Source organism: Rattus norvegicus, chromosome 8 (genome assembly GCF_036323735.1).
Source record: "Rattus norvegicus strain BN/NHsdMcwi chromosome 8, GRCr8, whole genome shotgun sequence".
NCBI classification, from domain to species: Eukaryota; Metazoa; Chordata; class Mammalia; order Rodentia; family Muridae; genus Rattus; species Rattus norvegicus.
In genome coordinates, this window is record NC_086026.1 from 53358053 (window position 1) to 53370817 (window position 12765).

Below are 12765 nucleotides of genomic sequence, written 5' to 3' on the forward strand. Positions count from 1 at the left end.
GGCCACCCTCCTGAGCCAAAGAAGCGGACGCACAAGAAGTTATGGGAGACCTGTGTCCCCGGAGAAGTGCCGCTTCCATCCCTTTGCTGCTTCTGCAGTGGATGACCTTGTGGAGATGCTAAGTGGTGGGCAGCAGAAGAACGCTAGGAAAGAGAAGGCTTGGAACAAAGTTAACAGTGCCTATTCACAAAGGACCTGTTTCATTATGTCATAAAATCCAGTCATGTAGGGCTGGCGAGATGGCTCAGCGGTTAAGAACTGCAAACAGGGTGGTGCCCAGATATACAAGCAGGCGAAACACTCGTAAAAATAATCAGGGCTCCAACTGCGTATGTAGCAGAGAATAGCCTTGTTGGGGTACCAGTGGAAGGGGAAGCCCTTGGTCCTGCCAAAGTTAGAGCCCCAGTGCAGGGGAATGTTGGGGCGGGGCGCGGTAAGGGAGGTGGATGGGGGGGAACACCCGTATGGGGGAGGGGGAGAAGATGGGGGGTTATGGACAGGAAACCGAGAAAGGGAATAGAAATGTAAGTAAAGAAATATATCGGTCGACACCTCTGTCTCCTGTGCAGGATACGTGTCGACCCGGAGATCCCCATAATAGATCTCTGTAATAAACCTCGCCTTTGCTTATTACATCCAATATATATATATATATATATATATATATATATATATATGCATATATATATATAATAAAAATTGAGTAATGAAAAATAATAATAATCGGTAAATGTTTTAAAAGCAGGTTATGTACATTTTCATATAACTTTTTTTTTTTGGAGCTGGGGACCGAACCCAGGGCCTTGCGCTTGCTAGGCAAGCGCTCTACCACTGAGCTAAATCCCCAACCCCTCATATAACATTTTTTTAAAGATTAATTTATTTTTATTTATGTGTGTGGGTCCTTTGTATGGGCGTCATGTGCATGCCTGCACCCAGGGAAGCCAGAAGAGGCAGGTGAGAAGCCCGAGGACTGGAGTTACACAGTTGTAAACCGCAGCTGCCACGTGTGTGCTGGGAACCCGGGTCTTTTGTAAGAGCGGCAAGTGCTCTTAACCACTCAACCGTCTCTCCAGACCTCTGAGGTTTTTTTGGTAAATAAACTTTTGTTAATACTAAAAGAAAAATTAGCCAGGCAGTAGTGGCACACACCTTTAAACCTAGCATTCAGGAGGCAAAGGCAGGCAGATCTTTGAGTTCAAGGTCAGCTTGCTCGACAGAGTGAGTTCTAGAACAGCCAGGACTACACAGAGAAACCCTGCCTCAAAAAAACTGGATACCTGTTAATTCCTCTGTCAATTGGGCAGAACCATCATTAACTCATTTTGGAAATAAAGGTTCTGGTTTAGAGAAATATCTTTCTTACTGGAATCTTGAGGTCCTACTACCTCTTTTTAAATGTTTTTCCAAGCTTGAGGGTGTGTACCACATGCATGCAGTTCCCACGATGGCCAGAAGAGGGCGTCAGATTCCCTCAGGACTGAAGTTACAGATGGCTGTGAGCTGCCCTGTGGGTGCAGGGAATTGAACTTGGATCCTCAAGATCCAAGCTCTTAACTGCTGAGCCATCTTGTCAACTCCTCTACTACCTCTGTTATCTTCTGGAAAACAGAGGAAGCTGGGAGTAATGGTGCTTGCCTCTAATCTAAGCACATGGGAAGTAGAAACAGGAGAACCAGGACAATCAAGGAGAATCAAGGACAGACTGGGATACAAAAACCCCTGTGTCAAAAAAGCCAAAGCGGGGTTGGGGATTTGGCTCAGTGGTAGAGCGCTTGCCTAGGAGGCGCAAGACCCTGGGTTCGGTCCCCAGCTCCGAAAAAAAAGAAAAGGAAAAAAAAAAAAGGTCTCTAACTCCAGTTCCAGGGGATACAGTGCTGTCTCTGGCCTCTGCAGGCATTTGGTGTCTACGCATATGTAAATTTTGGGGTTGGGGATTTAGCTCAGTGGTAGAGCGCTTGCCTAGGAAGCGCAAGGCCCTGGGTTCAATCCCCAGCTCCGAAAAAAAGAACCAAAAAAAAAAAAAAAAAAAAAAGCCAAAGCAAGGGCTGGAGAGATGGCTCAATGGTTAAGAGCACCCGACTGCTCTTCCAGAGGTCCTGAGTTCAAATCCCAGCAACCACATGGTGGCTCACAACCATCTGTAATGGGATCTGATGCCCTCTTCTGGTGTATCTGAAGACAGCTACAGTGTACTTATATTTAATAAATGAATAAATCTTAAAAAAAAAAAAAAAAAGCCAAAGCAAGCCAGGTGGTGATGGTTCATGCCTATAATCTTAGCACTTGGGAGGCAGAGGCAGATGGCTCTCTGAGTTTGAGGCCAGCCTGTTCTCCAGAGTGAGTTCTAGGGCAGTTAGGACCACACAGAGAAACCCTCTCTCAAAAACAACAAAACAAAACAAAACAAAACCAAAAACAAAGCAAAAAACTTTAAAGCAGGAATTACCCATGAATTTAAGGCAATCCTCTTGCCTCAGGCTCCCAGTTTATGCATGTGGTTTTTTTTTTTTTTTTTTTTTTCTTTTTTGGAGCTGGGGACCGAACCCAGGGCCTTGCGCTTCCTAGGCAAGCGCTCTACCACTGAGCTAAATCCCCAGCCCCTATGCATGTTTGTTTAAGAAGATAGTCTCTATTCCAACCTAGGTCTAGCAGAAAATGTAAACTCTCCATCTCAAAACCCTCATTTTCAAAAGGGCAAGGAGTTTTTACAGTACGTTAGGGGAAAACCTCAACAGACTTGTACCTGGGGAAGATAGGCCTAGGGTTGGGGATTTAGCTCAGTGGTAGAGCGCTTGCCTAGGAAGCACAAGGCCCTGGGTTCGGTCCCCAGCTCTGGGGAAAAAAAAAAAGTTTAAAAGATAGGCCTAATTCTGCACATGTAAAAGACACTTTGCTGGAGTGGGGTCATCTCTGGGTGAAAAGCATGGATTGTGACAGATGAGAGGAAGGGAGGCCAGGAAGGTGGCAGCTCTGTTTGCAGTGCCTCATCTCCTGAGGAAGCTTTCCCTCTGGGCAAGCACTTGTGGCTGGCTCTGCATGCCCCAGGCTGGCTGCGTATTCATTGAACCACCACGAGCTCAAGTTTTTCTACTTGACAGCACAACTCAGAGCCCATGTCCTTGAAACATGAAGTCATTGCATACAAAGGCCACAGAAGTCTGCGGTTGCGTGGGAAGAGCGACACTTGGATGTTCTTCTGCTCCAGTTTGTGGTTGCAGAAGTACAAGTCACTGCCTGCCACCACAGATGCTAATATGCCCAGATTGGAAATGACTCTAAGCTATGCTTTTTCAGAGAGCCAGCAATCTGGGAAGAAAGGATTCCTTGAGTCAGGCCAGATGTACCAATCCATGCCTTTCAACCCAGCACTTTGGAAACAGCGGCAGGCAGGTCTGTGAGTTTGAGGCCAGGCTGTTCTACAGAGCAAGTTATAGGTGACCAAGGCTCAATAATGAGAAACCATCTCAAAAAAAGAAAGAAATCCTAGAGATTCACCTGTAGGTCAGGTTCCCAGCCTCGTCTCTGATTGGGGAAGTATTGGCACTCTCTTCTCCCCATCTCTGTGCAGCTGGGTTTGCATACACCCAAGGGGGCAGGGGCATGTCCCTCTTCCTGCTCCTTCACCTGGTCTAGGGGTTCATAGGCAAATCATTGGTGGTCTCCCTGTTGAACTATTTGCAAAATGCACCTGCAGATGCCATTCTGTAGAAGGAAGTATAAACGTATCCTCAAAGAATATGAGAGCCTTTATCTGTCCCTCTCGTCTCCTATTGGAGGCACTCGCACTGGAGGCTGAGTCAGGAATTTTGATGCCTGCCTGGGTTCTACACATGCACAAAAATATGAAGTGGAAACTTAAGGGTTCTTTGGAAAGTCTGTTGGATGGTGTTTTGCTGGGGCAAACACGTGAAGGAGTGTTTTCTGGGGTGGACACAGGAGAAAGGCTAAGGCAGGCCTGAAGGAATGTTTGACTGAAACAGATGAGTTTAAAGATGTTCTGCTAAAGCAAGCACATGAAAGCATCCACCTGGGACGAAGGATCTTTTGCTAACAACACACATGCTTTGGTCTGCCTTACACTGCAGAGCTGAGCTCCATTTGAAAGGACCCTATAGAGAGAAACACACAAAACAACTTCTAGTGATGTGCTGCTCAGACTTGGGTTGATTGACAGAGTGATGTCAACTCAGAGAGATGCATGTGCTGAGGCAAGACACAGACATGATGTTTGGAGGGAGTACAAAAATAGACAGGGCTGGGGACTGGAGAGGCACAGCTGAGAACTTCTGATGTCCCTGCTGCTCCCTCCTGATGACTTGTGCTGAGACTGAGGCCTGGCTGTCTCTGCTAGGTAGTGCCGCCATTGCTGTTTTATGCTGACTCTGTTGAACTGGACTGCTGGTGAATCCATGAAGTATTTGCCAGTGGATCGAGCTGCTGCTGCTGCTAACCTGTGAACTGAACTGCCAGTTTCCAGACATAGATGGACGTTGCTCCAAAGAACCTTTCTAAACAGATCCCCTTTCCTCCCCCACCCCCACCTCATATCCTTTCTTTTCCACTACCTCTGGTGGGGGGCGGGCTATAGGGGAAGTCAAAGGATTTAAGAACTATCATTAAAAATAAAATTTGAAAAAATTAAATTTACAAAAATATATGTGTTTTTTTCTGTTTTAAAATGTATGTTCAAATTTTTAATTGTATTTTCTTTCTTTTTTTTTTTTAAAGATTTATTTATTTACTCTATATAAGTACACTGTAGTTGTCTTCAGACGCACCAGAAGATCTCATTACAGATGGTTGTGAGCCACCGTGTGGTTGCTGGGATTTGAACTCAGGACCTCTGGAAGAGCAGTCAGTGCTCTTAACCACTGAGCTATCTCTCCAGCTCCTGTATTTTCTTTTTGAGAGCAGGTCTCGCTAGGTAGCCCTGGCTGGCCTTGCACTGTTGATCTTCCTGACTTGCCTGCTGAGTGTTGGGATTACTGGATTCCTCACTCTGACTAGCAATGCATGGGCATTTGAAGAGAAGTGTTATGAAGTGAGAGTGTTCCTCGGGTGTTATTGAAAGCACTATTGACTTTTGAGTACTTATATTTTGGTTCATTTTGTCTTGTGACAGCGTTTCACTATGTACCCCAGAATGGCTTCAAATTTGAGGCAATCTTCCTGCATGAGCCTCCCAGGTAAGTACACTTTGATAGTCTTTCAGGGCCTCTCTACCCACTAAGCTATCTTGCCAGTTCTAAAACAAAAACAAACAAACAAAAAACTTGTTCAATGGGGTTGGGGATTTAGCTCAGTGGTAGAGCGCTTGCCTAGCAAGTGCAAGGCCCTGGGTTCGGTCCCCAGCTCCAAAAAAAAAAAAAAAAAAAAAAAAAAAAACTTGTTCAAGGCCAGCCTGGCCTACAGAGAGAGTTCCAGGACAGCCATGGCTACAGAGAAACCCTGTCTTAAAACAAACCCCCAAACAACACCAAATAAATCTTCATGTTGGCTTGGTGGTGTTTGCTTATAATCTTAACACTCAGGAGACAGAAGCTGGAGATCCGAGTGCTTTAGGTTATTCTTGACTACATAAGAAATTTGAGGGGCGGGGTTGGGGATTTGGCTCAGCGGCAGAGCGCTTGCCTAGGAAGCGCAAGGCCCTGGGTTCGGTCCCCAGCTCCCCAGCTCCGAAAAAAAGAACCAAAAAAAAAAAAAAAAAAAGAAATTTGAGGGGCTGGAGAGATGGCTCAGCGTTAAGAGCACCCAACTGGGGGCTGGGGATTTAGCTCAGTGGTAGAGCGCTTACCTAGGAAGCGCAAGGCCCTGGGTTCGGTCCCCAGCTCCGAAAAAAAGAACCAAAAAAAAAAAAAAAAAAAAAAAAAAGAGCACCCAACTGCTCTTCCAGAGGTCCTGAGTTCAATTCCTAGCAATTCCTAGCAACCACATGGTGGCTCACAACCATCGTAAAGAGATCCGATGCCCTCTTCTGGTGTATCTGAAGACAGCTACAGTGTTCTTATATATAATAAATGAATAAATAAATCTTTAAAAAAAAAAAAAGAAATTTGAGACCTTGTCTCAAAAAATAAAGGCACCTGCATGGACGCTCACAACAATCTGTGATTCCATAGATGGTTCCAGGGGATCCAACATCCTCTTCTGACCTCTTCACATACATGGTTCCCATGCATATTTTCAGGCAAAACAGAGTGAGTTTCAGAAGAGCCAGAGCTACACAGTGAGATCCTGTCTCAAAATAACAGCAATAAACAAAATTTTTTAAAAATATGGTAAAGTAATAACATTTGAAATGTAAATAAAGAAATATATCTAATAAAAAATATGTTGGGGTTGAGGATTTAGCTCAGTGGTAGAGCGCTTGCCTAGCAAGCGCAAGGTCCTGGTTCGGTCCCCAGCTCTGAAAAAAAGAAAAGAAAAAAATAAAATATGTTAAAGAGTGCAAAAAAGCAATAATAATAAGCACATTTTAAGAACAATTTTAAAGTGTAAAAAAGCAAAACAAACTCTAAAATTACATTTGCTTTTTCCCCACCATCTAATGAGTCAATGCTGATACGTTAATATTCATTATTAGTAACTGAAAGCCATAACACACACCGGAGTTTATCCACTCACCCAACCCCATTGTATCATACATTCTATAGGTCTTGATGAATTCCTACTGACACATATAAGGAGTCACAACCTGGTGAACTCTGTTACAATTGTTTTTTTAAAAAAAATGACTCGGGGCTGGGGATTTAGCTCAGTGGTAGAGCGCTTACCTAGGAAGCGCAAGGCCCTGGGTTCGGTCCCCAGCTCCGAAAAAAAGAACCAAAAAAAAAAAATGACTCTTAGTGTTAATAAGTTCTAGGTGTTTATATGTGAACACTCCCACCAGTGATGATTTTCCTGTAACTAAGAAAAGACATTAGGCTTGGAACAGTTTCCATAAGTAGCACAGTCTCTCCCTGACTCCCCTGAGCAAAAGGACTGCCAGCCTCACAGCGGTCAGACCATCCTGTGCCAGCATCAGCAGTCTAGAACACTGACAAGACCCGGTGAGGTAACTACACAAACACTGCAGCTGCACCTTAGTCAGGACTGAAAGACTCCCCCTGGTGGCTTACTAGAGGAATTTCACGATGCTAAGAGGCAAGACTGGTATGGCCCAAACAAATGGTCGTGATTGGTCCAAACACTCTGTACACAAAGACTCTGCCTACTCAGCAAGTTGCCTATGTCGCCCTACATGAGGAGATCGGAAGACAACGTTTAGGAGCTGGTTCTCTCTTTCCTACCATGTGAGTTCCGGAGACTGAATTCAGGTCCTCAGGCTTAGCAGCAAATGTCCCAGCCTCACAGACTATCTTCCCAGCCCTATAACTTGCTTTATATTAGAGAACTGCATTGTAGGCCAGGTATAGTGGCTCAAGCCTGTAATCCTAGAATTGAAGAGGTACCAGTCAGAAGCATTTCCATGGACGACACAGGGAGTTCCAGGTGAGCCTAGGCTACAGAGGTAGAGCCTGTCTCAAAACACAAAGAGCAAAAGATAGACAGATAGATAGATGGATAGATGGATGGATAGATAGATAGATAGATGCATACATACATACACACATAATTAATTAATTATTAATTAATTAATTAATTAATTAATGGCATTGAGGAAGGAGGGAGAGGAGAGGAGAAGAAACAAAAAGGTGGAGGGAGAGAAAACGACATTCTGACCATGACTCTGGCGTCATGTAGCACTCCCCTCCATGACGTGAACGCAGTTGTTCTTTAAGGCCTCAGCCAAGGTTGTATCTCCCTCTATTTGGACGTGGGAGGCAGAAGAGGATGCAAAAAAACCCATAAAATAAAAAACAACCCTCTGTCACATGTTGGAGGCAAAATAAAGCCACACCCTATACGTTGTTGGAGACTGCCTTCCAAACATTTCCAATTTCTACCTTCTGAAGGAAAGAAGGGACTCTGAGGGGAAATGGAATCTTAGAAAGCAAGGCCTTGGGGTTGGGGATTTAGCTCAGTGGTAGAGCGCTTGCCTAGGAAGCGCAAGGCCCTGGGTTCGGTCCCCAGCTCCGGAAAAAAAAAAAAAAAAAAAAAAAAGAACCAAAAAAAGAAAGCAAGGCCTTCTTTGGTTCTGGCCCTCTGAACTTATTTAATGGATTTAAAGCATCTTGGGATTGTTCCCTTCCTTAAAACCATGGTGTATGCCCTGTTGATGTTAATAATTTATCACAATGTACTAACCGTCTGTAATCCAGCCTCACCCCTCGCTAACATCCCTCCTCCCGCACAGGATGCTGACCAACAGTCCCTTCCACAGAGTATGCTTGGCCACCCTCAAAGCAGCCCACCCCACTGCCCGTCCCTCCCTCAGAATGAGGCTAGGTGGCCCACTTCCAGGAGGCTGCCCTAGGCCCGGGCGGCTGTCGTCAGCAGCTGTTTTACACATGTGTCTGCTTCCCAGTGCTTGGCACATGTTATTATAAATGTACTTGCCTGTTTCATTACGAATCCACGCTTCTCAAATACAGGGAGCGTTGTCTTTGCCCTCATCTCCCGACTCCCCACCAGCTTAGCTGCTCCCTAATGGACTCTATTCTAAAGGAACAGGGTGGGTTAGGAAGAGAGAGAAGGGGGTCTCCCCCACGCCCTCTTCGTACCTTGAACCTCCTCTGTCACCTCATTTTGCTACAGTGTTGAGTCACCATGCAGGATAAAGTGGAATCGGACCCAGAAAGTCTGGGTTTCTTTAACTCTGAAATCCCGAATTCCAGGCCTGAATTCTCCCACCTACTCCATAAAAGGAGAGAACAATTCAAGTGAAAGGCACTAGGGGGCGGGCTTGGGCCAAGAAGACATCAAGAAACCAGCGTAATGTCAAATCCCCTTTCATCATGTTATTCTGCCATTGCTCAAAAGCCTTCAGGGGTTCCTGGTTGCCTAACTTTTCTTGAAATCCAAGGTATTTCCTCATAACTTAATTCTGACTCATCTCAATATACCCTGGTGAAATTCTAGCCAACCATATAACATTACCTGTTCACACAAGCCTTGTTAAGTGTGGCCCACGTTTTCTGCTGGAGTAAACATATATTAGGAATATATGAAGGCTTGCTATGTGTGCTAGCCAGATAGTTGCCTGGAAACTTTGTAACAGAGTCCCAGACCTTAGCACAACTGACTCCATGATGAAAGTGCCATTCAGGCCATAAAACTCAGCATATAAATAGTACCACCCGCCAAGACGGCAAAACAAAAACCTAATCCATCAACGTCCATAGTTCTGGGAAAGTCTCTAAATGTACTAACCATGCCTTTCGGATTTCTGTAGTTCTGCTTCTGGCTAACAGCTGTTTTTGTTAACCGAAGTGTGTCAACCCAGGACATGGGTTTTGTGCTTAAAAGCTCTCCCTGAGACAGACTCTGCTGGTATCCAAACAAAGAACACATCATTAGCCAGCTAATAGAAACTACCTATTGACTTAACCCATGTCTGAGCAGTCCTCTCTGGTGAATATCCCACAACAAACTTCCCAGGCAGTGGTGGTGCACGCCTTTAATCCCAGCTCTCGGGAGGTAGAAACAGGTGGATCTCTGTGAGTTCGAGGCCAGCCTTGTCTGAAGAGTGAGTTCCAGGACAGCCAGGGCTACACAGAGAAACCCTGTCTCAAAAATACAACAACAACCCCATCCCACACAGAACTACAATTGGCACTAAACGTGCCCTGCTCTCTGCCCCCTTCTTTTTTGTTTCTCTCTCTCTCTCTCTCTCTCTCTCTCTCTCTCTCTCTCTCTCTCTCTCTCTCTCTCAGGCAAGGGTTGACTCTGAACTCAGCAGAGACCCACCTGCTTCTACCTCCCAAATTCTGGGATTAAAGACAGGCAAGTACCCCCATGCCAGGTCCTTCTGGTTTTGAGAGAGGTTCTTGTGTAACTCAGGGAACACTTGAAATCCTGATCTTCCTGCCTCTGCCTCCTAAGTACTGGGGGATTACAAGTATGTGTAATCATGCCTGGCTTCCTTCCCTCCCTCTCTCTCTCTGTTGGTGCCATTTCCCCTGCCTGGAATGGCCAATCCTTGCTTTTTTCAGACAGGATCTTGTTATGTAGCATAGGCCGACTTCCAACTTGCAGCAAGGCAGCCACTCTGGCCTTCTGAGTATTCTCAAGACCGTCTCAAGTCTCAGTCTCAGGCAGCCGGACTGTAGGTTCGCACCACCACTGACCTTCCTCCTTTCTGTATAGCTGGCATTTCATTGACGCCTCCTGGCTTCCGGAAAGACTTTCCTGGCTGGCAGAAGCCCCAGGACAAGACTCTGGCACTCCTTGTTCTGAGTCCCTGTTCTACCTCTTTTTGAGTCCACAGGGTTCAGCCTTTAATTCAGCCCTTCTCCTCATGGCTGACCTTTCTTCAAACCCCCGTTGCTTGCTGGGAATGTAGCTCATGGGCAGAATGCCCGCCCAGCACGTCTTGGTTTGATCCACAGCCTTGTATAAAACAGGCAAGGTGCGACATGACTACTCTAATACCAGAATTCAGGCTACCAGGGCTAGAAGACCAGAAGTTCAAACTCATCCTTGGCTACATGGGGGGGGGGGGGGGGTTAAGGCCAATCCAGAATATGTGAGACCCTGTCTCAAAAAACAAAACTTTTTTTTTCAGTTCCTTGGGCTAATTTAGACATTCTGACAGACGCCAGAAATACCTACCGAGCCTGCAGCTGAGGGGGCTTCACTGGACTGTCCTCCATGCTTTTTCTCATGCTGATTTAGATCTTCAGCGTCTTCCTCCTGGGTCACAGGACTGACGGCTAACGATCTTTATGACAAAACTGAGAGAACAAAAAAGGCCAGAAAAGGCCACCTCCATCCCATGAAAACCAAAGCCTATGCTGGTGAGGTTTTACCCCACGCACAGTGCGGTCTTATCGGACCCAGACTGCCCCCCTCAACTTCTCCAGAAGCCCCCACTCTCACCCCTGCTCCCCTGTCACTCCATCCCTGCCCCGACGAAGCAGCACTCAGACCATGACCAACCAGTCCACTGACCTGTTAAAGGAAGACCACCTGCTCAGAGAGCCTCTCCATTGTTCTTTGCCCAGAAATCTCGAGATCCCTGTCAGTCCTTTGAGACATGCAGTCAGTACTTTCAGATATGGCTGCCTTGTGTCCCTCACCACTTCTCTTTTCTTTCTTTTTCAGTGGGCGTGGGAGCAGGTTGACCCAGGGTTCTACCACGTAGCCCAGACTGATTCCTAATGTGAGGCAATCCCTCTGCCTCAGCCTCCCAAGTGTGGGGCATTGCAGACAAGTCACCACATCTGTCTGTACCTATCACTTTAGTTCTTATATTGGAATAGTTAGATGTGTGCCAGAAAATTCCAGTAGTATACTTAGCACCATCGAAATACATTTAAACGGTTAGATGACTTTATATAGTGTGCATTTTTGGTGAGGGGAACAGGCTAACCTCAGATCACAGTCACGGAGGACGATCTTGAACTGCCTAGTTCTTGTGTGTTCACCTTCCAAGTGCTGGGATTACACATACAAATGAGTCTACATTGCATGTGTTTTAACAGTTTTAAAAACTGGTTCCGGGGTTGGGGATTTAGCTCAGTGGTAGAGCGCTTGCCTAGCGAGCGCAAGGCCCTGGGTTCGGTCCCCAGCTCCGAAAAAAAAGAAAAAAACAAACAAAAAAAAAAAAAAAAAAAACTGGTTCCATCCATCACAAGCTGCATGAGTCACTTTAGGTCATATATCTTTTGGAGTTTAAGATAAAGGGTCTTGAAATCTTGCCCAGGCTGCCTCAAACTCCTTCCTCAAGCCTCCTGCAGGTAAGCATGTGCCACACTGCCCACAATTTCCCCTGAGAGTTGTTTTGTTTCTTGAGACAAGGTTTCTTTGTGTAACAGAACCCTGGGCTGTCCTGGAACTTTCTCTGTAAACCAGGCTGGCCTTAAACTTGGAGATCCACCTGCCTCTGCCTTCCCAGGAGTGGAATTAAAATGGTAAGCTGCCCCATCCGGCTTTAGAAAAAAAAAAAGGTTTCACTATATAAATCTAGGCTGGCCTCAAAACCCACCTTTTCTCATGTCCTGTTGTAAATAAAGATCAAGCTAAACTTGGCTCACCAAAGTGACCCTTAAGTAAAAGTCCTAAGCTATAAAGTTCCCTGTAAGTAGAAACCACACTTCTTCCCTCCCATAGAAGCCTGTCGGGTTTCTTAGGTAGTAAGCTGGTTTTAAGACCTTCACAGTGTTTGACCTCAGAGCTTACACTGGGGCAGGCACATACAAGGAAAGCGGCTTGGCACCTTCTGATCCAACTCCCATGATCCTTTGAAGCTCCCCGATGGCCCAAAGTAGCTGGATGTTAGCTACCTTGCCGGTTCATCTCCCTTCCACCCTTCTCTACCCCATGTTCCACCCTTTCAACCCCGTAACACTAGACAGGAGAGAAAAAAGGATAGAGGGGAAGGGGGACACTTTTTTCCTGCTGACCAGGGGCGGAGTTCCTTGAGGAGACTTTGATCTTTGGAGTCAGGATATCTAGTATCTTCTTTTTCTTTGCACCAGACTACTTAAACCATAACCAACAGCAACCAACCACCAACCACCAGCGCACCCCGTCTCTCTGGACTCTAGGATTTATATACCCTTTGAAAAGTCCCCAGAAGGGGTTGGGGATTTCGCTCAGTGGTAGAGCACTTGCCTAGCAAGCACAAGGTCCTGGGTTCGGTCCTCAGCTCCAAAAAAA

The 12765-nt window shown here is 45.9% G+C and overlaps 1 long non-coding RNA gene across 2 annotated transcripts; it reads right to left on the reverse strand.

Annotated features, from left to right (window-relative positions):
• Nucleotides 1-2704: 2704 nt before the first annotated feature.
• On the reverse strand, nucleotides 2705-10946 carry LOC120094132 (uncharacterized). Of its 2 annotated transcripts, none has more exons than XR_010054366.1 (3): nucleotides 10717-10946; nucleotides 6087-9429; nucleotides 2705-4466 (listed from the first exon to the last, which is right to left on the reverse strand). It is a non-coding gene; the product is annotated as an uncharacterized LOC120094132 (long non-coding RNA). The 2 variants fall into 2 exon arrangements; XR_010054365.1 differs by having other exon boundaries at nucleotides 6087-9432.
• Nucleotides 10947-12765: the final 1819 nt, after the last annotated feature.